The following is a 25,685-nucleotide window of genomic DNA, read 5'->3' as shown; positions in this document are numbered from 1 at the left end:
TTTGACAGTGATAGGTGGGGAGAATGTTAAAAAGAGAAAGGAAGTTAACCTGTAACATACCTTAATAAAGAAAAGAATTGCTAGCTGGGACATCAGTGTGGGAGTTTTCTCTCCTCTTGGATATTCCTCTCTGATGTTCAGTATCTAGTAATGGGGGAGATGGGCTTTAGAAGTTGTTATATATATATGTGTATATATACAGTGCAGAGGTGTTTTAACTTTGTGCATACCGAAGAGGAACAAAAATTAAGCATATTATAAGATTGCATGCTTATACACAAATAATGGCTATTTTTAATGAAAAGTTTTCTGTACTAGCCAGGAGTAATAGTTATTGAGAGTATTGGTTTAGTTTGGTGGAAATGTGGAACTTCGTAAATTAAACATATTTTTGACTAATTTTCTTCTACTTCTCTTCAAGGCTCTTCCAAGAACTGAAATAAGCCATAAAAGACCCACCTGAAGAATAAGGTTTCTATGAAATTGTACAAATATGTCTTCATTTATTAATGATCAGTAATTAGATATCAATTATATAAATTTTAAAAGATGTATCTTAAACCATATTAGAAAACCGAAATTCTTACCTTTATGAAAATTTTTCTGTGAAATATGAATGCTCAGTATTGTTGGTTATACCACCTAATACATATAGTTACAAAAAGATTTAAGTGCTACAAGATTCAAGTCTTTTCTGTTACCACAGTGCCTTTAATTACATGAAATGGTAATGTTTTTCTCTTAGTAGATTGCGTTATTTTGGGAAGGTGCTTATACTGTAGATGGAAGTGTTGGTTGAATATAGAGTTTCCCTTTTTAATGTCTAATAATAATCAGTGTAAACAGAGAAGTCAATTGAGGTTGGCAGGTTGGGGGAATAGGGTTGGAGTTTATGCTGTTATCTGCAGAAGCAAATCGTACAGGCAAAAGCAATCAGCAAAGATCAATTTAGCCTGTGGAGTGGAGTTGCTGGTAAAATACTGCTCTACGTTCCACCTCCATTTATACTTGCCCTACAGGTTATTATTTATTATTGAAAATTATTACAAATTCTTAAGGGAAAATAGTGTAATTCATCTGAAGTGACGCTACACTATTGTGCATGTAGTATACTGGAATTCTTGCAATTACTACTCTGACGTAGGGTAACGGGCTGTTATTCAAGAGTTACTCCTTGTGGTTCCAACTTTAACAGATTCGTTTCTATTTGTTAATATATTATGCTTACTTATAGTCAACAGGAAAAATTGTTTTTAATTAAGTGAATTCTATGAATTATTATCTCTGAATATGTTTGTCTTTTGTAAAATGAGCTAACCATAGTGTTGAGCTTGATATAACGTGTAGAAAGCCATGAAGCTTTTTGGGCTAGCAAGTATTGAGGGAGTTTTCATCTCAATTACATTTCAGTAGTTGTGACACACTAGGAATCAACATTACACACTTATTTCTAGGCGATATCACTATTACAACAGTGACACCATGATACTTACTTTATATTGCAGGATGAATTGTGTGTGCATACTACAAAATTACTGTCAGGAATGTATGAAGTGTTATTTTTCAAAAAATTTCTTTAAAAATTAAAGAAAGTACTGGGTAAATAATAACTAAAAATTTATTGCATAGCTGTGATGCACCTTACATTAAACTAAGAGCTATGTGGTGTACAAGTTGGGTGCAATGTATTGTTCCTTACAGTGGGGAAGACAATAGTAATGCACGACAAATAACTAGAGACAGAAGACAAGAAAACAGTAAATCACATGGTCATTGAATACAGAAGTTCAGGGAAAGGCAAGGTGAGCGGAAGTTTTAGTGTGTAGAAGAATATTTCTTTAAGCAGTTTAAGCTTGGTTTGAGGTGACAGCAGGAGTAATGTTGAAATAATTAAAGAAAATGCCCCATTCTGGACTTGTAGAACACCCAGAGCATGTGCATATAAGTTGGATGTAGCTTTCTGTGTTAAAGGAGCCAAAGGGTGGAGGAAACATATTGGTTGACCAAGTAGATTGAGTATGATTAGAGAAGGCTTTAAAAGCTATGGGACAAATGTACATAAATCTCTATCCTATCTTATCTTTATCTACATACCTACCTACCTACCTATTTATCATCTATCTATGTATCTATGTATCTATCTATCTATCTATCTATGACCCAATTCAGAAGCTCTTGACTCCGTAGGTCAACAATGGAAATGCCTTTGTGAATTGGGACTGTTTTGGGGGTACTATAGACAGCAAATGAGGGTAAATTTTGACTTTAATATATTTTTGCTCCAAAAACATAGTTCCTCCACCCAAAACCTTCTGTTCTTAATGACTTAAATAATCTATGCAAGAAGAGATGATTTTTCTTTGGGCTTAAATTAACTGGTTGATTGACATATAGAAAAGAAGCTACCATTAATTAGCTATTATATTTTAGTCTTAAGGCTAGGCACGTCTCGTGTTTTATTATATAATTCTTCACAGCAATACCTGGAGTTACGTGTTTTTATCATTGAACATTAGGGATTAACATACTACTCAGCCACAAAAAAAGATAAAATCTTGGGGCCGGCCCTGTGGCATAGTGGTTAAGTTCGCGCACTCCACTTTGGCAGCCCAGGGTTCTCAGGTTCGGATTCTGGGCATGGACCTATGCACCACTCATCAAACCATGCTGTGGTGGTGTCCCACATACAAAATAGAGGAAGATGGGCACAGACATTAGCTCAGGGCCAATCTTCCTTAAGCAAAAAAAAAGAGGAAGATTGGCAACAGATTTTAGCTCAGGGCCAATCCTCCTCACTAAAAAAAAAATATATAAAATCTTGCCATTTACAACAACATGGATGGACCTAGAGGGTATTATGCTAAGTGAAATAAGTCAGACGGAGAAAGACAAATACTGTATGATTTCACTCATATGTGGAAGATAAAAAACCCCAAACAATAACAAACAAGCACATAGATACAGAGAACAGATTGGTGGTTACTGGAGGGGAAGAGGGTGGTGGGAGGACAAAAAGGGTAAAAGGGCACATTCGTATGGTGACTTTTGATGGTGAACATGATGTCGTCTATACAGAAGTCAAAATAAAATGACGTACACATGAAATTTATATAATGTTATAAACCAATGTTACCTCAATAATAATAATTTTTAAAAAAGCAATTAGGAGCCTAAAGTTATCAAGCAAATCCAGGCCTCTCTAATTGCAGGATCTATGCTTTCTTTCGTAATCAAGCTGCCACATCACATTGTCAGTGGTTAGACCTATTAAATATATCCATCTTTGCTTCACCCCTTCTAAAATAATATGTAACACCCACTCTCCTGTTTTCCATAGCTTAGATGGGCATGTTGATACCAGGTGTCCCTGTATCTTAGCCTACAGTTGGTGGAACCAAAGGCAGGCACCTGATCTAGGTTGAGTCAAATGGTTTTTGTCACTACAGGAATTTGAATTAAGAGACACAGAGATGAGTTGAGCTGATATTTGTAATTGGATCTATAAATGATGAGGTGAAGCCACAAGCAATGCCATGAAGAGCGTGGCATGTTGCAAGTGGAAGTTATGTGAAGCAGAAAATAAAAGTCTTAGAGAGGACGTAAATCTCTCGGGAGGAAAATGAAACAAATGCGGTTTGGGAAACAGAGGCATGCAGGGGTCTGTGTCTTTGTATGACTAAAAATGTCTTTATTAGATTCTCTTGCTTGAATAGACATCTGACTCTAGGTCAAAATCCTATTTTCATTACAAGTTTCATTATTTTACAGTATCTTGTGGTACAGACAAAAAGCTGTATCCTAGTTCATTTTTATCTCTTTGGAGGCTATCTGGTTTTTCTTAGTGGAAGGCTGTAAGTTTTGCTGTATTTTTTTGTAGTTGTTTATTTGTTGTTGTTGTTGAGGGCATATATCTCAATGAGCCACTTTGATTTAGGTGTGCAAAAATGTCATATGTCTTTAGTTTTATTTAATAAAACTCTGCACTAATAATTTTTAATGCAAATAGAAATATAAGGAACTTATACATAAGTAAAAGAAATTAACTGTACCCATCAGAAATAGATTTATTTTATTTTCTTCTTCATAAAGGAGCGGTAATAAAATAATTTAAACCAAAGTTTTTGCTTGCCTTAAGTCACTAGGAAAACAACTATTTCCAAGACTCATAGATAACTATCATGTGTGAATATTGTATAAGAATATCAAGACAATTTATAACATTTATAAACAGTGAATCTAATGCATTTAGGTAATAACTCAACAGTCATAGTATGAAGCCATTACTAGTTTTGGGTGCTCTGTATGTAATAAATTATTTCTTTAGTATTAATATGAAATGTGACAGCAATTTCTGAGAATGTCTACTTGCAATAATAGTCTAATTAGAAATAATGAACAACATATCTGGAAGGGAGCAGTGGATTTTCATTTTATATGGCAATATCACAAGGCTAGAAGTATTTTGGAAAACCGGTACAATTTATTTGTCCATCTTTTTATGTGTTTCCTTCCAAAGGTGTCTCATGCACAGGTAGACTATGTATAGAACAAGATTAGTGCTTAGGTGTTATGGGGATGATTCTACAGATGTTTGTGGATGGCTATTGGTCTATTTGGCCATATAGAAAGGGGGCACTTTTCCTTCCTCCTTTAAGCAAAGGTAGACTATGTTTCAAATGACACGAAAATAAGAAGTGATAAGAGGAGGGATTGGAAAGAAGTGCCAAGGTTCTTTGAAAGATTCTAGTGAACTAAATTCTTTAAACCACTATTTCTTCTTTTAACAAATATTTATTGAGGATGTCTGTTGTGTGCCAGGTACTCTTCTAGGTGTCCAGACTACATCAATGAACCAAACAGATAAAAATCCTGGCTCTTGCTGGGCTTAGGCTATTTCAATATGTCCATTTTCCTACACCCCATTAAAATACATCATAAATGTTTGGCAGCTTTCACTATTAATGTGCAAAATTTGATGTGTATTCACGCCTCTCCTTGAATCCTACTGATTCATTCAATTTTTTTGTTCCCTCAAATGTTAACAGCAGAGAGCTTGTAAATCCCTACATTTCTCAGACAGGACCACTTACGAAGACCCACGGCAGTAGCTCTCCAGAGAATACAGGAAACTGTCACAAAAGTGCTGATTCCTCTAGGGTACCATTTGTTGAAAGAAAAGCCATTTGTAAAATCAGGAAATTCGTAGACATTGGTTTGCATCTCTAGGTTGTGTAACTATGAGAAAACCATGGACATACTTGGAATTCCATGTGTACATAGTACTTTATCAGGAAGATGAGAAATAGACAGAGAGTGTAAAGGAAGATAAAGGTGGGGTTATCGCCAAATCCATGTAAAAGCTCAATCTAGAAATTTCCACGAGGTATTGTTGGCTCTACAAAGAAAGGCTTGGGAAGACACACATTTAAGGGGGTAAGAAATCTCACCAAGAGCTAAAATAATATCATTGAGCCAAGATTTAAGTCTACACAAGGCACAAGGAAACTGAGAAAGTAAGAATATATAATTTTATGTTGTTATATGAAGTGGTTCCTCGGGGCGCTCTTAGGGGATTTGAAAGAAATACACAGCACAGTACTTGTCACTAGAAGCAATGGGCTAGAGAGGATGCAGTGAGTGGTGGCACTGGGCAGTCAAACCAAGAGAATCAGGCATTGCTTCACGCTGCTGGAGACACTGGAGAGAAGAGAGAACCACAGAGCTGTTATTGCCAGCAGCCAGCCTCCAGAATCCATAGCCGTCGAGAGGCATTGCTATTAAGCAAAGTTTTACACTAACATCTGGAAGCATTTGCAATATAATATCAAGTGACAATGAAAGATACAGAACTTTATATGTAATACAATATTGAGAAATATGTATGTGCTATCTATGTCCATACATAGGAAACGAAGAAAAGGAATACAGATTTTCTTCAATGATCATGATTTAATTTCATGATTATGAAAAAGGAAAAAATGACATTTTTTTCGGTAGTTCAGTCTAATCAGTATCAAATTTTATGTAATACACACTCTATTTCTGATTTAAGTCCATCTTAATGTCCATTTGAAAGAGTTTTACAGTTTAGAGACTGGTTTGTTCTGTGCATCCAAGTGGATTATTAAAATATTAATGTAGAAGTGAGTGACAATTAACAATCCTATATTCTTTACTTTTATAACTGATCAAAGGAAGCAATGAGGGGAAAAGAAGCATAACCACATCAAACATATTTTTAAGAAATGCTTCAAACACTCTTACAACAATATGAGTGATTATGATTTGGGTCTAATGTTCATGGAAGCCAAAAGGAATTTATGGGGTTCATCACCACGTGCCTCCTTTTGGTAGAGGCTGGGGACAGAGACACATATCAGAGTTGCTTAATCCTGTGTAAAATGAGAAAATCCCATCAGAGAAATTAGTGATGCTTGTACGTAAGGAGCGTCAAACTGAGTTCCTTTGGAAGAGGGTCTCTGACAGAAAGAGGAAGTAGGGGAGGAATCTGTAGAATCAAAGTCAAGTGGTAATAGGTGGAACGAGAGTTGCTAGAAAACTTTTCCTAAAAGACTATGAATTTGGCTTCTTTCAGACTAATGACTCTGGTGTCCTTTTCCTTAGAAGTGTTATCAGCCAAAATGGACTGTGGCTTCCTCAGCCATTTTTTTTTCCTTTCTGTACAGAGCTCACCTTCAGTCTCTGGCTAATGTCTTTTGCTGTTTTAATAAAGGGTTCATCCCTCACAGTTTATATCCTAGATGAAAGTAGATGTGTGTATGCTGACTACCAAATGGCTTGGCCGTGAATTGTAAGAGCAGAAAGGGTCATGTCTAGACGGTGTCAGGGGAGCTAACCAGGTGAAAGGGAAGTTGATTGTGTAATCTATTTTAGAAAGCTGGGGGCCACCAGCTGTTGTCCAGGGGGGTCAGGATAACTGTCCCCAAGCATGAAAGGGTATGTGCTTTCATAGATTATCAGGGCAGATTTGAGTGTCTACAAAAATCTACATTAGGCAAATGATCTGTCAAGCAGTCAGTTTTAGTCAAACAGTAACCATAAAGAAATACTAAATAAAATGACAATGGAAAAAGCCAGCAATCAAAACTAGCTTCCATGTATATTAAAATCACTTAGTTCTCAGATTGAAATAGTCAATTAACAACACATAAGTGATGAAATAAATTGAAATAAAATAAGTCTTAACTTTGTGTGTGACAGATTATTAATCAATGCAAATCATCTAAGATAATATGTTCTTTTGAATTAACATGGCAATCAATAAGGTAACAGATATTGGAACCCAATCTCTACCATAAACACTCAGTACTTTATCCATTCAAAAACATGTGGTGACCTCCCGCCTATGAACTTTTATGCAACCACTGTACCTTTCATCCTGGCCCAGGGGCTTGTTTTGCTGAAGGATGCAACATATAACCAAGATGCCTTATTGGCCTAAACACAAATCAGTGAGGGCTGAGGTCTTCTTTTTTTAATTAAAAATAACCCCAGTTATTCAGTGAGTCTTCCTGTGAAAAGCCTGCCCATTGTTTGTATTTATGACACACCTGGAACACAAAAATCTGAGTGCTTTCATCAACAAACTGACAAATGCTAGGGAAATGCAAAAGCAACTTTGACAGCAACGGTGAGACTGCATTTTCATTATTCAAAGAGGTTGCTAGTGTCAAGATTTGAGAAGTGGGAAGGAAGTACAATCAAAGAAAGAGGCCCAAAATTCAGCTGCTTTCTCAGGCTTTATCTAAAGGAATTGAGTTGATTTTGTTGTGAATTTATTTTATCTTATTTGACTTATCTCTCAATTCAAGATAGAAAACATTGTTTGATGTCCTGTAGAATTATTACTAATTTAATTTTTTATTTTAATTTTAATATTTATTACTAATTAATTTTAATTTAATTTTGTTACCTAGCTTCGTTTTAACTCTCTATTCCAAGATAAAGCCTCTGAATTCTATATTCAAACGCCATTTCTACCATAAACATCATTGAGCATTGAAAGTTTGACCCAGCTGTCTAATTCTATCCAGCCCTGATCTCGTGTTACTGGAGATCTTCAAGTCTTTACCTTCATATCATATCTTTGACATTTATATGAGGTACTACAGAATGAGCTTAAAATGAAACAAGTGATACTTATGTGCAAAGTATAAAGGCTCTTTCTGGAAAGGTTCTTATCTTTTCAATAAACCATAGAATTTCTTGCCTATGTTTTTTCCTTAGGAGAAATGTTGACCTTGTTTAACACCACATATTGTTGACACTTAAGCTGTAATACAAGGGTTTGTTTTCTTTCTTGTAGCTGCTTTCTTTTATAAAATTAAAAAAGGAAACTTCTCTCTACTGACATCTAATTCTTATCATTTTCTGCTATTATTTGTTATTGTCAGAAAGTATATTCTCAAGGCCATCTCCAATGTTAAATTCACGTGGAAGGCCTTTTACTTCTTATAGCCATGGTACAATTGTGTGTGTTCTCTGTACACCTGAAAGGAGAAACAAAATTACAGACTAAAGAAGTAGAAAAATTGAGCAGTATTTCAGGCATAAAACAACTAACACACACTGGGCTCTTACTGTGAACCAAACATTCTTCTAGATACTTTAGTTATATTGTTATTTAAATTGACACAAGATGCAAGGGACGCTCAGAGAAGTTCATTGACTTGCCCCAGGTCATCCAGGAATTAGGTATGGGGTCATTAATTGAACATATGTGTGCTTGCAGAACCTGACATCTTACGACTATGCTATTTTCAAATATTGTTTTAAATGCTGACTATCTCATCTAGGTAAAGCACAAAACTAGGTAAATGAAAGGTTTAAAAAATCAAAGATGGGGCCCAGCCCCATGGCGCAGTGGTTGAGCTCAGCACAGTCTCCTTTGGCAGCCCAAGTTCACGGGTTTGGATCCCGGGCACAGACCTACACCACTTGTCAGCCATGCTGTGGCGGCAACCCACGTACAAAATGAGGAAGATTGGCACAGATCTTAGCTCAGGGCTAATCTTCCTCAAGAAAAAAAAGAGGAAGATTGGCAACAGATGTCAGCTCAGAGTGAATCTTCCTCACTGAAAAAAAAAAAAAAGATATAATTCACAAGAAATTCTAAAGAATTTTAACAACATGTAAGTAACCTGGTACCATTCTGTTTTACTCACCCATTTTAATCAAAGCTCTGAAAAAATTTGTGTCATTATATATTGACTTTTTTAAAGTAAATATACAGTGGACAACTTTGTAGCTTTCTTGTGGAGGATATATATAAAGAATAAGTTTTCTTGTTATATAAAAAGATCTTTAGTTTGTAGATACTTCTAAAATTCCCTGAGATAGTAAACCATTTATTTTTCATTATTGATGTTACTTATATTTGAAAGATTAAACATTTCCTGATGTTTGGGAGCACATACCTAATATTGAAGTATATTGGAAGAAAACAATCAGAAAGCAGATAAAATATGAGGAGTTCTTTATATAATATTCTAAGTGGGATATAAGAGAGGGGCTCTGTAGAGTAAAATAAATGAGGATCAGTAGAACGATATAAATGCTTTTTACTGTGCTGTCAGACTTTTAAGCCAGGACAATAGTAATGCGGACATGACCATCCACTTAAAGAAATCCTCTGATTCCAGCTAAGATCTTGAAACTATTAAAAACGATGGGGTAAATCTCCCTTATTACGGATTGAATTATGTCCCTTCCAAGTTCCTATGTTGAAGTCCTAACCCCCAGTACCTCAGAATGTGACCTCATTTGGAGATAGCATCTTTCCAGAGTTGTTCAAGTTAACATGAGGTCATTAGGGTGGACCCTAATCCAATGTGACTGGTGTCCTTGTAAAAAGGGGAATTTGGAGACAGACATGCATACAGGGGGATCCCCATGTGAACACGAAGACAGCCACCTACAAGCCCAGGAGAGAGGCCTGGAGCAGATCCTTCCCTCATGGCCCTCTGAAGGAATCAACCCTGCCAGCACCTTGATTTTGAACTTCTGGCCTCCAGAACTGTGAGACGTTACATTTCTGCTGTTTCAGCTGCCCAGTTTGTGGCGCTTTCTTATGGCAGCCTGAGCAAACTAATACACCCGTATTATTCTTTCCCGGCATAATGGCAGGTCTCCATCATTATCTTTGCTACAAGATGGTTCAGCTGACTATTCCTTCAAGGTATTTTGTAAAATGACGTTGTTACTGCTGTAAAATGGAAAAACTAAAAAAAAAAAAAATAGAAAAATTATCAAAATCAGTGAATACTCCAAAGTTCTTATGCTCACTTTTATTCACTGTCCTAACTTCTTACATTACAGAATAGTGCTTGATTATATTTATGTTGCAGATTATACTTGGTTTGAAAGAAAATGATTTGTTTGTATATACATAAATCTACACAATTCACTCCTCTATATTTTTATGTATTAAGAATAATTCTAATAAAATTTGAATTCAATGCAGTGACTATATTTTTTTACTTTGTTCATAATATTGTTTAACAATAAAACAATAAATGATATTTTTAAACAATAATAATACTAAAGTCAATATAACATTGATCTTTTGTATGTTCTGTGAAATAAGAGTTGCTTTTACTTTCTGTTTTAACTCAGTTAATTGAAATAACTGAGATGGGATTAAGAGGATACAGATTCTATTTTAATTGTTTGCTTTTCTTCTCTACTTCTTATGATTTGAATATATTAAAACTGTAGAAACAGTATAACTCATCAGGGGAATGTATTTTAAAAATTGTTCTTACTATCACTTATAACTTCTGAAAACATGTTATTATAGGGAATTACACTTTACTGTACTTACAGACTGAAAAAAATTGTAACCAGACAGCCATTAAAACCAAATGTCTGGTTTTAATACTCTTTTAAAAAGTACTTCCATAAAAATTATAAATAGTAATGTAGAAGCCTTCCTCATTGTAAGGGCTGAGAGAAAGAAATTGTTAGATATGCATTAAAATTTCGTTATTATCAAATGCCCCAGAACATATACATCTGCTGTCGAATGCCATAAAAAGTATTTGGAAAATATGAACTTGAATGTAAAATGCCACTTAAACCACCGTCTATTCCTATTCTGGCAAAACGCATTCAACAAATGGCAAAAAGGCATTTGGTTTTTATTCAGTAAAACGTTGCTCTACAACATTCTTTTCTGAATTTAATATATTTTTCTGAATGATCGCTTTCCTCTGTCATCCAAGTACAAAAAGCCTGTGGTAATTGTCATGGTGTCTGATTCATCGTCCAAAGTATCTTCACGGATAGTTTTAATTAAATCTGGAAATGTTCACTTCCACAACTGCCAGTGGCTCAGCATTCTCAGGCTGCAATCTTGGTATCCAGCCTATAATAGTGTCTCTTGCTGTGTTAAACAGCTATTCAGTATGTATAGTTGTTGGGTTTGACCTTTTCATCTTCTAGTGTTCAGATTAACAGAAGGGAGAGTGGCTGAGAGGCCTCGCTGATGAAATCTTTGTGCTTGATTCTTAATTCAGAATATGGTGGTAATAATAGTTCTTGGCTTAAGCGCAATCCATTTTAAAAGTTCTGTAATTGCTAAATTATAATAATCACAGTAATGTGAGATGACTGCTAGGGAGGAGATCAGGAAATATGCTTTTCTATTTTAAAAGGATTTTTATTTCATCCATTTCAAAGCCTGCCTGCTTGAACAATATACAGCCAGTATTTCAATTATACAATTTTTAAGAGGCTATCACTGCAATCACTTACTTGGAAATAATAAAGAGCTTCCCATTCCATCACATCCTGCACTATGATAGCATGTGCACCAATCTTTTGGATCTACTGGCAATCAGTCTCAGGACTAGCAAATTCATTGAAACTGGTTAGGGACTGGCTTAAAAAATAGATAGAACAAAAAAGTCTATTTATTTCCATTTTCAAAAAATATATATGAATAATTACATACATTTAGTAAACTTTATGCTTAGTTTGGAGATCATCTCCCCTTGTGCAAAAATGACAATATCGGGGCTTCATCACATCAAAGGAGCTTGTGTGTGGTCAAGATACTAAATATGGCTTTTAACCCTGGGGCACTTGACCTACTGTTTTTTCGAGTACTGTAAGCAGAACTAGAGTCTGAACGTTCCATCATTTTAACCCTTTGTAGCACCTTGGAAAATACACTCAAAGGTTTAAAATAATGTTTATGCTAAAAGCTTTGAAAGTATTTTAAAGATTAGTATTTAAAATACAATGTTTAAGAAGTTATTCCTACACGGAAAGAGAATTTCACAATTTCATATAGCAGCAAATCTATACTTAAAATTGACTGACGTCTGAGTATCATAATACTGTAGTCTGAGAAAGAGTGATGTCAGACACGTTAGTGAGTTTCCCTAAATATTATGAGCTGATTAAATTAGCATATTTAAATAGTCTAGTAAATATTGATAAGCAATGACTATAGCTCAAAAATATAAAGCAATGGAAAAAATTCTGCATGAATTACAATGGTAATACTTGCAACAAGTCTCACAGAAAAATCATAGATTTTGAAACTTATATAGACCTTAGAGATTATTTTGATCCTCACATTTTTTAGATGATTAAACTGAAGTTCAGAGTTGTGAGGAGAATTGCCAGCAGCCACAAATCTAGATAATAATAGAACCAAGACTGTCACCCATTCTTCCATTTCTCATGTGTTTTTCCCAGTCAAAAAGACGTAGTTTAGAATCCCATGTCCACCATCCAATTTTTTAGGGACCTTTGACAATTTACCTAAACCATACAGAACCAAGTTTTCGTCATCTGTAAAGGATGAAAAAATATGAGAAGGGTTGATAAATGGTTTTAAATGCATGGTCACATGGTATATACTGAACATTGGTAGATATTACTACTATGAAAGATTATGTGACCTTGGCAAGTTTTTTTATTTGCATATAATTAAATAAAAAAGAATAAATTAAGTATAGTCAATAATATTGTAATAATTTTGTATGGACAGATGATAACTAGACTTATTGTGCTGATCATTTCATAATGTATATAAATATTGAATCACTATGATGTACACCTAATAGGATATTGTATGTCAACTATACTTCAAAAAAACAAAAACAAAAACCGAAAACTAAGGACTCTTTGGGCTTCCTCTGGATGAAGAGAATAAATTTTTATATGATGCCCCTTCTGTCTATAGAGACTAGGGTCCTAGGGGGCCTGGACTAAGTATTTGATCATTTAAAGGAAAAATGCTAATTCAACTCTGCTCCAGTGCGTGGTATTACTCAACAGTAGAAAACCTGCAAAAGTGTCTCTTTAGCAGAGGAGCTGAGTGAGTAGTGGGAATGCAGATTTGAGACAAGAATTTAACTTCCGGTAAAAAGGTGGAGAGCTAAAGAGCTCTCTTTGTAAGAGAGGACAGGATTTTGGCAGCGCAGAACATTGTCTCAGGTGAACGAGAGAGATTCAAGGAGAGGAAATATAACTAGCAAGAAACTTCTCATTGGGAAACTGCTCAATAGTTTTCAGAGCACATCTATCTAATATTAAATTTATTCTACTCAGGTGTATTTAATACTGCCATAGAAAGTAGAATTTGAAATTGGCTTGATCTTTTCTTTAACCAAAAATTATTATCAAAACTTCCGCTTTACAGTGTAATGCTAACAAAAATCAAAACGACCCTGTTAATGATATTTTGATGCAATTCGAATATGCTGGGCAAACTGAAAGAACCATGCCTAGGAATAGTCACTCCAAAGATTACAGTCTCTCCCCCTGCATTTTCTAAAATATAATCTGGAAAAAGACAACAGCAGCCAACCAGGTGACTGTTAGGGGACTGGAAAAGTGACGACAGAAGGTTCCCCACTGAATACCGTAGCACATAGTTGAAAAGCTTAACAGAGAGACGCTGCCCACAAAAGAGACCACTGTCTCCCAGGTGGGATGGTCCTGCCCTATCCTGTAAGAGCCTGTCTAGTGCTCATCTTCTCTAAGTCTGTGAATAGGATGGCCATTCTACACTTAAAAAGATCATAGGCTTAAAGTCTCTGACAAAATAATGAAACACCAAATTGTAACAGGCTCTGTTTATGTTGGTTCTTGTTCCAAGCATGTTTATGCATGTGTCTGTGTATATATAATATTTATACAATATTTAGGTGTAGGTTTATATTTTTATATTTATACATAATATTATATTTATATTTTATTTATATTTATACATGTGCATATATACATAATTCTCTCTCTACATATTTATATATGTCAATATATAAACATATATTTTTATCAGAAATCACCCTTTACTCCAAGATCCAGGCTTGAAGAACTCTCTGCCTGTCTTGTGACAGAAAGAAAAGAACAGAACAAATCCCACACTGAATCTTCAAAGTTTCCCTAATATTTAATTGGCCATAATAAGTCATGGGGCCAAGCCTGACATCAACGGGGCAGAAAAATATAATTATCTCCCAAGCTTGTTAGAGTAAGTAAATACAAAAAGTAATACAGTCTATCTCAAACATTAACTAAAGGTATATAATTTAGCAACAAGTGTACAATTTTTAGGTTAAAAAAATACTGAATTTAGCATTCTCTCTCCAGATGTCCTCAATGCCTAAGTTTGTACATGTGACTTAATGTTGGTGAAAAACGGAAATAAAAGTATTTTTTGAAAAAAAACATACATAATGTAAACAAATTGAGGTTATTATACCATTTACAAAATCTCAAATTATACTCCAAATTCTAGAAATTGTAGGGAAATGTGGGTCTCTCCCAATTTCTTACTAATTGATGAAGTTCAGAAAAGACAACTTCATATACTATTAAATTTAAGAATTATATATTATCGAGTATAACAAATTAGAAATGTGACAGTGACTTTAGTCCAGCTAAGTCCAGCTAAGGTAGGAAATAACAGTGACATAAATAGCTTCACTGTGCAAAGTAGTGCTTAACTGAGAAATAGCAGGAAATGTTTTTGCCCCACCCTACCGTCTCTCCATATTGAGGGGCACGCTGCCTCTGTCAACTACGTGAGCGACCTGGATGGACGATCTCTCTGGGAAGTGGCGGTAAGCAGTACCCTAACCCTCAACTCTACTCCCACCTCCAGTTTTTATTAATCAATATAGAATCTACATTCCTTAGTACAAACGAGTTAGGAGGAGGGAAGGACAGGATTCTGAAAAGGAAGCATATATCCCAAAGTAAAGCAATATTAATGTGAGTGGCAAGAAAAAACTCTCCAGTTAATCAGTTGTTCAGCACCCGTTAAGTGTGAAGCACTGTGTCAAGACTTAAGGATAAAGTGAGAGGAAAAGCATATATAGTTCCTGCATTCTTGGATACCTAGAGAATAAAAACAGGCCGTTGATATTTAGGAATAAGTAAATATTTGCAAGTGGGATGGTGGAAACTCTGGAGTGGTATTTTTTAAGCAAAGGCATAAAGGATGAGTGAGAGTTAGCTAAATGGGATGAAGTGGGAAAAAGTGTTACAGGAAAGGGTCAGAAGCCCAGAACAGTGGCGTGAGGATCAGAAGCTGGTGGCCGCATGACCTACAAAGTAAACAACTGAGGAAGAGCAGCATAGAAGGTGGAGGTTAAATCGAGTTGAGAATGCAGAATTAACACATAATTCAACATACAATGGGTATCATGAGCAGGGCAGCACAGACGCTATAACACCACAGCATAAGGGATTTGACCGCAATCCTGGGAATCAGGGAACGCCTCCGTGGAAAAATGACACATACAGTGAGAAGTCAGTGAGGAAAATAGGGAGTAAGATATACCATTCTAGTTAGGGGTGACATTATATGTCACAAGCTGCATTCCAGAGAAACGGACTCTGCCTGTAGCAGGTTATTAGGAAGTGCTCTCAGCATTAACGTCTGTGGAAGGGAAGAGACAGAAGAGGGAATGGACAGAAGTCAAGCTGTGGTGCAGTCTCAACAGAAGCCTCATCCAATCCTATTGGGGGCTTTGAAGTACAAAGACCCTTAAGAGTTGTCCTGAGTTGGGCCTAGAAAGTCAAGCTTGTATACCCCCTTGTCAACGAATAATTGGACGCAGGCTACTCTCGCTACCCCACCCCAAAGGGGGCACGATGTTGGGTGAAGCAATTCTTTTCAGCTGATGCAATCCCCACAGGGGGTTGACAGTTGAGACACGGCTGCTGGTGGCAATTTCAGGAGTTGAAGTAGTAAATCCTTCGTTCCCGGAATGGGACCTGGGTAACACCTCACAGCATCCGCCACACCATGTTTGAAAGATTGGGAGTTAACTTTGATATACTGAGAGAAATCTAGGATGACTAACAAAGAGAGGTCCCAAAGGATGGTGGCAAAGCATAAGACTGTAAATAACATCAGAAGCTGGAATAGGAATGACCTTGCAAACCATTTTAGGATTGTGGGCTTTAATTTACAGGCAAAGAGAAGCCATGGGGGCTTTTAAGTATAGGAGTGACATGGATAGATTTGAATTGAAAGGTCCCTTTACCAGCTTTGTGGAAAAAAGATTGAAGGAAGCCCGTAGCAATTCAGAGTAACCAAATTGAAGGAAGAGTCTAGGGAAGAGACAACGGTAGCCGGGCAGTAACATGTTAGTAAGGGAGTGGCACAGTTCCATATATGGGTCTCAAGTTGATGAACACTCCTGTGGAGATTAAGATTTGGCTGTAAAGTCTAGGAAATGGAGGAGATCATGATGGGAGTGAGGGGATGATTAGGAATGTAGAGATCCCAGGAAAGACACTCAGAAGTGTTCCAACATTTATTGGTCAACAAGAGAAAAGTGGACTGGCAAATTAGAGAGAAATTAGAGAAGTTGGAGGGAGGAAAACTAAAGTGGAGTTCAATGGAAAGCAAGAGCTGAGAGTCTTTCTTTTTTCAAAAAATAAAGAAGAGGATCTTTATGAAGCACAGTTGAAAGATAAAGTAAAATTAGGAGAGAAGTATCTACTACATTTGGCGGTAGAATAGGGGCTGGGAGCAGGAGATAATCTAGGAAAGGTGACTTTGTTTAGTTTTGAGAAGTTAGCATCTTTTTCCTCACTTTCATTTTCTCTGTGAAAGTATCTTAGCCAAGTCTGCTAAGAAAGTAAAAAGAGTTAGCATAGTTTGAAGCTAGAAGAGATTAACTAAAGTATGAAATATTATTTTTAGAGACGGAAAGATAAAAACTATTAAAAAGATCAATTACCCTTGCTGGTCAATATTGTGTAACTAGCCGACGTTTCTGACGATAAAATTATAACACTGTAACACAATTATAAGTTAGTTGTGTTATTTTCTTATTTATTCATTTGTCTGTATTACCTGTATTACTTGAGTGTAGGCAAAGAGAAAAAAGGGGTGTTCAGTTGCATAAATGATAACAGAATAAAAAAGAGAATTAGAGTTTTGAGAAGACAGTGGCTGAAATGATGATCAGATCCAACCAAAGTTGGATAGGAAGGGAATTAAGGAAAGGGTGTAATTCCATTTTGTGGCAGAGACAACTTCTAAACTGCAAATATAGACAATTTTGAAACTAATGGCAGGACTTCAAATTAAACATGGCAGACCAAATATATTCCTTTACCTCCATCATCTTTGAGACACCATGAAAATGACAGTAACATGAATTTCATAAAGTCCTAAGTCTATAAAGGCAAAGAGAACCTGAGGGAAGAGTTGAGCAATAATACTTGGAAAGCTGAAGGCAGAAGACTGAGTGGTAACTAACCTGGCAGATCTAAGCAAATCACTTGACGTCAGCCCCAGGGACAGCACAGGAGCAGGCTGATTCAGGAACTCTGGAAAGCTCCGAATTTGGATGTACAAAGGACCTCTAGGAGTGGGGCTACCAAAAGACCAGAAAACAGGAATATTGGTCAAAATATGTCTCTACATTTTTATGGCATTAACTACAGCGTCCTTCGACTCCCCACTTTTTGGTAAGAACATTAACAGCTCTATTCTTTCTTGTACCTCTCCTATCTCAGTGCTACTTCTCCACATCTCACATTCGCACTTGTACATCATACTTTACATTGCACTTTTTATACGTGAATTTCATATTTGCACTTTTATATTATATTATGACACATAGTGTGGTAATATAATTGGGGTATTAAAGGATGAGAATTAGGACTCTTTTATTACCCTCTTGCGTTTGGAATCAAGTGAGTGAGGCAGAAAGAGAGAGAGAGAGAGAGAGAGAGAGAAGAAGAGGAGGAGGAGGAGGAGATTGAAATGTCTGCTATATGCTAATAGAAGCCGTACTGGAAAATAGGAGGCCAAAGCTAACTAACTCAGACCAGACTGAAGAACGACTACAGACCTTCCCTGAGGGAGCAGAGACTGTCCTAACATGAGCAAACGGCATGGAGAGAGAACGTCAACCAAGATGTGCCTTCTCTGAAAGTGAGAGGGAGGAGGAAGGGGAGAAAGAGGAAAATGCTGGGCTAAGCATAAGCAACTTGTTCTCCTAGGCACACCCATCAGATAAGTTACAGGGTTGGGTGGAAAGGAGAGAATCTTGGAGAGTTTCTCCCTTATTTTTCACACTTAAGAAGTCAAATGAGAATTCTTGTCCCTCTATGGCAACATTAGAAGTGGGGATAAGTGTTCTTTCAAACAATTATAAAGTTAAAGATTAATGATGTTTAGCTATTTTAACTATGTGAATATTATTTGCTGCAGAGTCAAGTAGTATACTATGAATGTGTTCTGTTCTTTGTGCCTTTTACAATTTTTGTTTATTTTGTTTTTATTTCTTCTTTTTAAATTTTCCTTTGGCTCTCCTGGAATCAGACCAAACCTTCAACATAATCCTAGCTGTATGAACTTACTTTCCTGATCTGTTAACAGTGATGCTAATGGTATAGCCTTTGTAGAGTTACTGTGATGATTAAATGAGTTAATATACATAAAATGCTTAAAACACTGCCTAACACATGGTAAACATTCAAAGTGTTTGCTATGATTCTGCCTTTATTGTGGTATATTGTGTCCTTTCAGTTTCTCAAGTCATATAATATTATCTAAATCATATAGATGTAGATAAAACTTTCCCCAAAGATTTCTGCCGGAGTCTTCTGTTCTCCTGCTCCAAGCTGGACAAACTGTGATATGTGCCTGGAGACCAGTGGCCTCTGGGCTTTCCCTCTTGGGTTTAGTACATTGGACCTCAATGGTCCTTTTTTTATTGCCCCTCATTTTACTAAGTACATCTTTAATAACAAGAAGGTGTGTGAATGAGGTAAATTCTCAGGCTTCGTAGGTTGAAAAAGTCTTTATTTTCTTCTCACTTTAGTTGGTAATTAGGTCACTATAGGTTTTCTATTATTTTCCCCCTTATCTTTTAAGGCACTGTTTTTTCTTCTAGCAGCCAACTTTGATGATGAGTGGTCTGTTTGCAGTCTGAAAAAGGTTCATTTGTAAGCAATCTGTTTTTCATTTCCTTTATAGAATCTTTTAGGAATCTCCCTTTTGTCATTGGTAATATGACATTTCAGAGTGTGGGTCACTTATTTTTATTCACTTTGTTCAATAATTTATAGAATCTTTATTTTGATGACAAATACTTCCCTTCAGCTTTGGTAAATTATCTTCTATTGTTCTTCCCCTTACACTTTTTTTCTAGAACTCTGTTAGTCAGATGATATCTCTCAAGTAAAAATAATTCCCTTGCTTGAAGTATATAACATATAATATGTAACATATAATATTAATATATAATATAATAAATGATATTATGTAATGGGATAAATGATATGATAAATGATATAATATATATGCTTGTAGTAAAGAGATTTCTTCAGCTTTATCTTCTAACACAGTTGTAATTAGTTTCTTTTTATTTAGGTAATTGCATTTTTTATTGTTCAAGAAATCCTTCTTGGTCTCTCAATGTACTTCTCACAGCATTGAGTTTACTAATCAATTTTCCTCAAAGTTTTTGTTTGTTGAATCATGTGCACCTTCTCCAATCAATTTTCTTTGTTTGTTTTGATCGTTCTTTTCCATGATGCAGGCTTTCCTTGAATATCTAGCAATTCCCGGTCTTGAATTGATATTTAATATAAGGTGATACAAAGGATGATTGCAGTTCATATGTTTGTGGACAGAATTTTCAACAATCTGTCTCACTTTGGAACAAGCAGGCTATTTTAGTGAGGCTATTAAGAGCAAGAATTCAGAACACTTTACTCTGGGGTACTAAAATTGCCTTAGCTCTCCCCTTATAGTTTAGTTCAATTTTGTTTTATTTTGTTGCTTTTTGGGAGATAACCATCAATTGTTTTAGCAGAGACTTAGATGTCATGTGGCTTTCATTTTTCTCCAGGGCCTGGGAGAGTAGTGGACTCATTGCCTCCTTGCTGTTTAAGCCTTCAAACAATACCTCTGTTTCTATCTCCATTCCTCACTCTTAACTTCTGTTATGCTTTCAGTCTTTGAATTTGTAGTCTCCTTGGGCATCTGCTAGATGGTCTGGCTGCCTACCAGAATTCTAGGTGATGTTTTCTTAACTCTGCCTTACCAGAATTAGTTGAAATCTCTCTTTCATTGATGACTTGCATTCTATTTTTTTAATTATGGAATTATATTGTTCTTTGTACACTTATTCATAATAATTCTAGTGTCTCAGGAGAGATATAGAGTGAATATATGTGCTCAGCCTGCCATCTTTTTTTTTTTTTTTTTTGGTGAGGAAGATTGGCGCTGAGCTGACATCTGTTGCTGATCTTCTTCTTTTTGCTTGAGGAAGATTGACACTGAGCTAACAACTTTGCCAGTCTTTCTCTATTTTGTATGTGGGATGCCGCCATAGCATGGCTTGATAAGTGGTGTGTAGGTCTGCTCCCGAGATTCAAGCCTACAAACCCTGGGCCACTGAAGTGGAGTGCATGAACTTAACCACTATGCCACTGGGCCTGCCCCAGCGTGCCATCTTGACTGAGGCCCAAGTTTAATTTGAAAACACTGAATGTATATGGAACGTGGACTAGAATAGAGGAAAAACAGAGAGTGGAGACTAGTTAGAAGCCTCGTCCAGACGAGATGATGGTATGTTGAACTAGACAGGCTACTGTGGAGAAATGGAAACGTGTATGGACTCAATAAGTAGTTTGCAAGTGAAATTTACATTATATTATTTAGTGATTTGGTAAACCAATTCACGTTTACATGGTTCAGGTTTTTCTTCATAGTTTTAGTAGTTCTCTGTTAGTTTTCATTTTTCAGAATGAAAAGGTGATTCTAATCCTTTAAATCTCACTTTATAAAGCAATAGCAATATTTCCTTTATTATTTTAGTTAATCATCTATTGTTCTTTTCCTCTATTATATTTCTTTTTTTTTTTTAAAGATTTTATTTATTTATTTTTCCCCCAAAGCCCCAGTAGATAGTTGTCTGTCATAGCTGCATATCCTTCTAGTTGCTGTATGTGGGACGCGGCCTCAGCATGGCTGGAGAAGCGGTGCATCACGCGCGCCCGGGATAAGAACCCGGGCCGCCGGCAGCGGAGCGCACGCACTTAACCGCTAAGCCACATGCTGGCCCCCTCTGTTATATTTCTTAATGAATGGAAATTATAAAGGCACACAGTATTCCAGGTGTTGACAGAGGTTATATTTGAAAATTATGAGAGTGTAGTCCCTGTTGCCCCTGATATTGCACAGCTGGAGGCAACTCCTGAACCAGTCTTGACCAGGTCAAGGTAACATAAGAAGCTTCAGTCCCAGTGGGGCTGGGAAACTCTTGGTAGTTATTTCATTTCCAAGGTTTAAAGATATACAGCTTGGTTCAGATTCTCTAAATCCTGACCTTTTAACTAACATGGCTACAGATATCCCTTGGGAAAGATATACTCCTAAGATAAAGCCAAAACAAGATTTTATAATGAGCTTGGATTTGGTTTTAAAGTCTTGGTTGGGACCCCACTAGTTCTGGTGATCTGCATTGCACCACATCAGAGGGTACCACAGCAAGTATTTTTCACATTAGGTTTATGCTAAATAAGTCCTGACAGCCTTCTCAAGTAAGGGTCTCTTCCTGAGTAGGAGGCATCCAAAGACCATATTGTTACATGAGATTTACTGATGACAGTGACAAGGAAGCAATCCGAAAAGATAAATTTTGAGAAGTATAGAGACAAAAGTTGACCAATTATCATTATTATTGTTAAAGAGAAATCCTTCCTCTTATTACTTTAGCTCATTCAATGTCATTGTATTTGACCCATCTATACAAGAGTCCCATTTTTGTGAAAATGGAAGGAGACAGAGAATTCAAGTTCCTGTTAGAGATAGGTGTACTAATGGCATTAACTAGAATTGACAGGAGAAATTTGAAGCCAATAATAATAACTCAATAGTGAACTCAATAGCAAAAGCAAACTTGATTAAAAAATGAGCAGAGGACCTGAATAGACATTTGTCTAAGGAAGACATGCAAAAGGCCAATAGATACATGAAAAGGTGCTCAACATCACTAGTCATCAGGGAAATGCAAATCAAAACCACAATATCACCTCACACCTGTTCGAATGCCTATTATCAAAAACACAGGAGATAACAAGTATTAGCAAGGATCCAGGAGAAAAGGGAACCCTCTTGCACTGTTTTTGGGAATATAACTTGGTTTAGCCACTATGGAAAATATACAGTTGGTATGGAGATTCCTCAAAAAATGAAAAGTAGAACTACCGTATGATCCAGCACCCCCACTTCTGGGTATTTCTGAAGGAAATGAAAACAGAATCTCAAAGAGATATCTGCACTCCCATCCTCATTGCAGTGCTGTTCACAATAGCCAAGATATGGAAACAACCTAAGTTGTCCAACTATGGACGAATGGATCAAGAAGATGTTGTATATAAACATACAATGGAATATTATTCAGCCCTGAGAAAGAAGGGCATCCCACCATTTGCAACAACATGGATGGACCTGGAGGGTATTAGGCTAAATGAAATGAGTCAGACAGAGAAAGATAAATACTGTATGATATCACTTATATGTGGAATCTAAAAAAGCTGAACTCATAGAAACAAGGATTAGAATGGTGGTTACAAGGGGTTGGGAGGGTGGGGGAAAAGGTGAGATGTTGACCAAGGAATAAAAACTTCCAATTATAAGGTGAATAAGTTCTGAAGATTTAAAATACAGCATAGTTATTATAGTTAATAATACTACATTATATACTTGAAAGTGCTAAGAGAGTAGCTCTTAATTATTCTTACCACAAAAAAGAAATGGCAATTATATGACATGATGCAGGTGTTAGCTGATGATATGGTGGTAATCATTTTGCAAATCAACACGTTGTACACATTCAACTTACACAATGTTAGAAGGTAATTATGTCTCAATAAGGCTGGGGAAAAAAAGAAAATACATAGATAGAGCTTAAAATAAAACAAAAAGCTTAAAATAAAGTATAGAGTTGAAAGCTATAGATTAGGAAGCTCCCTTTTCAGGATCCACATCTAAATTAGCAAGCAGAGTAGAGAAGAACAGCAAAGTGATAAGAGTAAACCAGAAGAAAACAAGGAAAGATATTTATTCATAAAGGAAGAGAGGATAATTTACATTGATAAATTCTATGAAAAGGTCAAGAAAGAGAGATTTAGGAAGAGTCATCACAATAAGCTATTTAAAAGTTACTTGTGAAAAAAGAAAAAAAAAAAAAAACACATCACTTAAAGACTTTTTAGGGTGATTCCCTGCATTATTTTTACTCTGTGTGGCTTAAAAAAACATAATTGTAACCATATTGAACATATAATTTCAATGTTCTAATTGAAACATTAGAACAATGCAATTAACATTGTATAGTCTGTATTTTATGTAAACAAACAGATTTGGGAAATATATATAATGCTGGCATAACACTGCACTGAATGGATAAATCATAGTTCAAGATTCCCTGAAAATGGACATTTAATTTGCTTCCAATTTAGGTTATAATTAGTATTTCTTATATTGTCTGGTATATGCTAGTTTTCTCTACTGAGGATTATTTCCTTAAGAAATAACTCCAGATTTATAATTATTATGATAAAAATTTAACTATTTTAGAGGCTCATGATTTACATCACTAAATCGCTTTGCATTTATAATGCCTTGAGCAATGTACATTGGTGCATATCTAGCAATACTTTTACGACTACAGAGTATCTTCAGTGTTTTAAATCTTTGCTAGTTAAGTGAATATCCTGTCTTCTATTTCTACACACTGCTTTAATTGGGAATGAGGAACAGAGACGTTGTGCTGTGGCCTCCTCAGATAGGCTACCACAGATTGCTGGAGTTTTATAGATGGTAAACTCCAAATACATAATTAATAAGAAAAAAAATGTGGAATATAAAGACTTCGTTTTAATATCTCATAAATTATGCCCTTATTCTCCTGCATTCTGCTTCTATTACATACCTACTTAAATCTGTTTTATGCAGCAAGTAATTGCTGTAGGAAAATACGTATCTTAGGAAATTTCGTGGACAACAAACTCTGGTGAGTTATGATGTTTTAGGAAATGGAGGTGGAAACTTAAATTTACTAAAGTTGCTTAGCTTACCAACAGATTGAAATATTAACGTATGGGGAAAGATTTATAGATTACTATCAATATACTTAGAGAAAAACGAGTTGGTAGTTAAATGTTAGCTGCTATTATGTAAACAAGAAACAGTGGAACTCACAAACAGATAAAAATGAAGAAAAAAGGAGATAGATACTGAGGAAGGGAAAGCAATTTCTACAGTGGTGGGTATTAGCAACTCATGTGAACTCCTCAGTGCTAATCTGAAACGTATATAATTGTTTCTCAGCCAAACACAAAACAACAGATTAAAAATTAATTATTGATGCTTTCCTTTTGGAACCGACTATTGAAATGAGATTACTGTTTTTGGAGAAAAACAGGCCCAATAATTACCTGAAAACAGTACTGACAGTGATAAAGTATTGTCTGGCTCTGACTCTTCCTTAAGGTGATGATTTTTCCCCATTCAAATTTCCAAAAATATGTGGAGGATCAAACAAAGCAAGTGTATATATGGATGATTTCACTCAAACACCTTCTGTGGAATCTGTTGACAAGAAAAATAGCTTAATAAAAAAAAAGAGAGGTAGAAAAACTTGGAGGGAGAAAGATATTAAGTAAAAAGAAAACCTAAAAGATTAACAAACTGTTGAATCCAGACGTTTATCTGAACCTTTCAAATTAGACTTTCTTCAAGTGACTGTCAAACAAAAATGACCATATACACCATATCACTTTAACATGAAATTGGCATAAATTATTTTTTATGTGGTGCTTATGGTATCAGTTTTTATTAATCATCATCTCACATCTACTTTATTTTCTCAGAGTGAAAGGTCTTAATAAAGTGTGTCTTCCTCTGTTGAATTTCATTCTTTTTACTTTCTTATATTCTTTCTTAATATCAATGGAGATGATTCATTCTCTAATATATATATATATATAACTATAATATATATATGTTTAAAAAAAATAAATTACCCTAACAGCACATGAGAGGAAATGAAAAATAAAACGTAAAGTTTTGTATATGAGGTATTGTCTTATACAAATAATTGGCATTTATAAAATATGAATCCTTCATCCTCAGATGCTTGATTTACTGTGGAGAATATTTC

The 25,685-nt window shown here is 35.6% G+C and overlaps 1 long non-coding RNA gene across 1 annotated transcript; it reads right to left on the bottom strand.

Moving 5' to 3' along the window:
- Positions 1-63: 63 nt before the first annotated feature.
- LOC147913008 (uncharacterized) lies at positions 64-25,173 on the bottom strand. Its single transcript, XR_015549213.1, has 3 exons — positions 24,961-25,173; positions 17,760-17,876; positions 64-144 (listed from the first exon to the last, which is right to left on the bottom strand). It is a non-coding gene; the product is annotated as an uncharacterized LOC147913008 (long non-coding RNA).
- Positions 25,174-25,685: the final 512 nt, after the last annotated feature.

Source organism: Ceratotherium simum, chromosome 31 (genome assembly GCF_057802395.1).
Source record: "Ceratotherium simum simum isolate JZ-2026a chromosome 31, ASM5780239v1, whole genome shotgun sequence".
In the NCBI taxonomy this organism is placed as follows: domain Eukaryota; kingdom Metazoa; phylum Chordata; class Mammalia; order Perissodactyla; family Rhinocerotidae; genus Ceratotherium; species Ceratotherium simum.
This window is presented reverse-complemented; position numbering and strand designations above follow the sequence as displayed.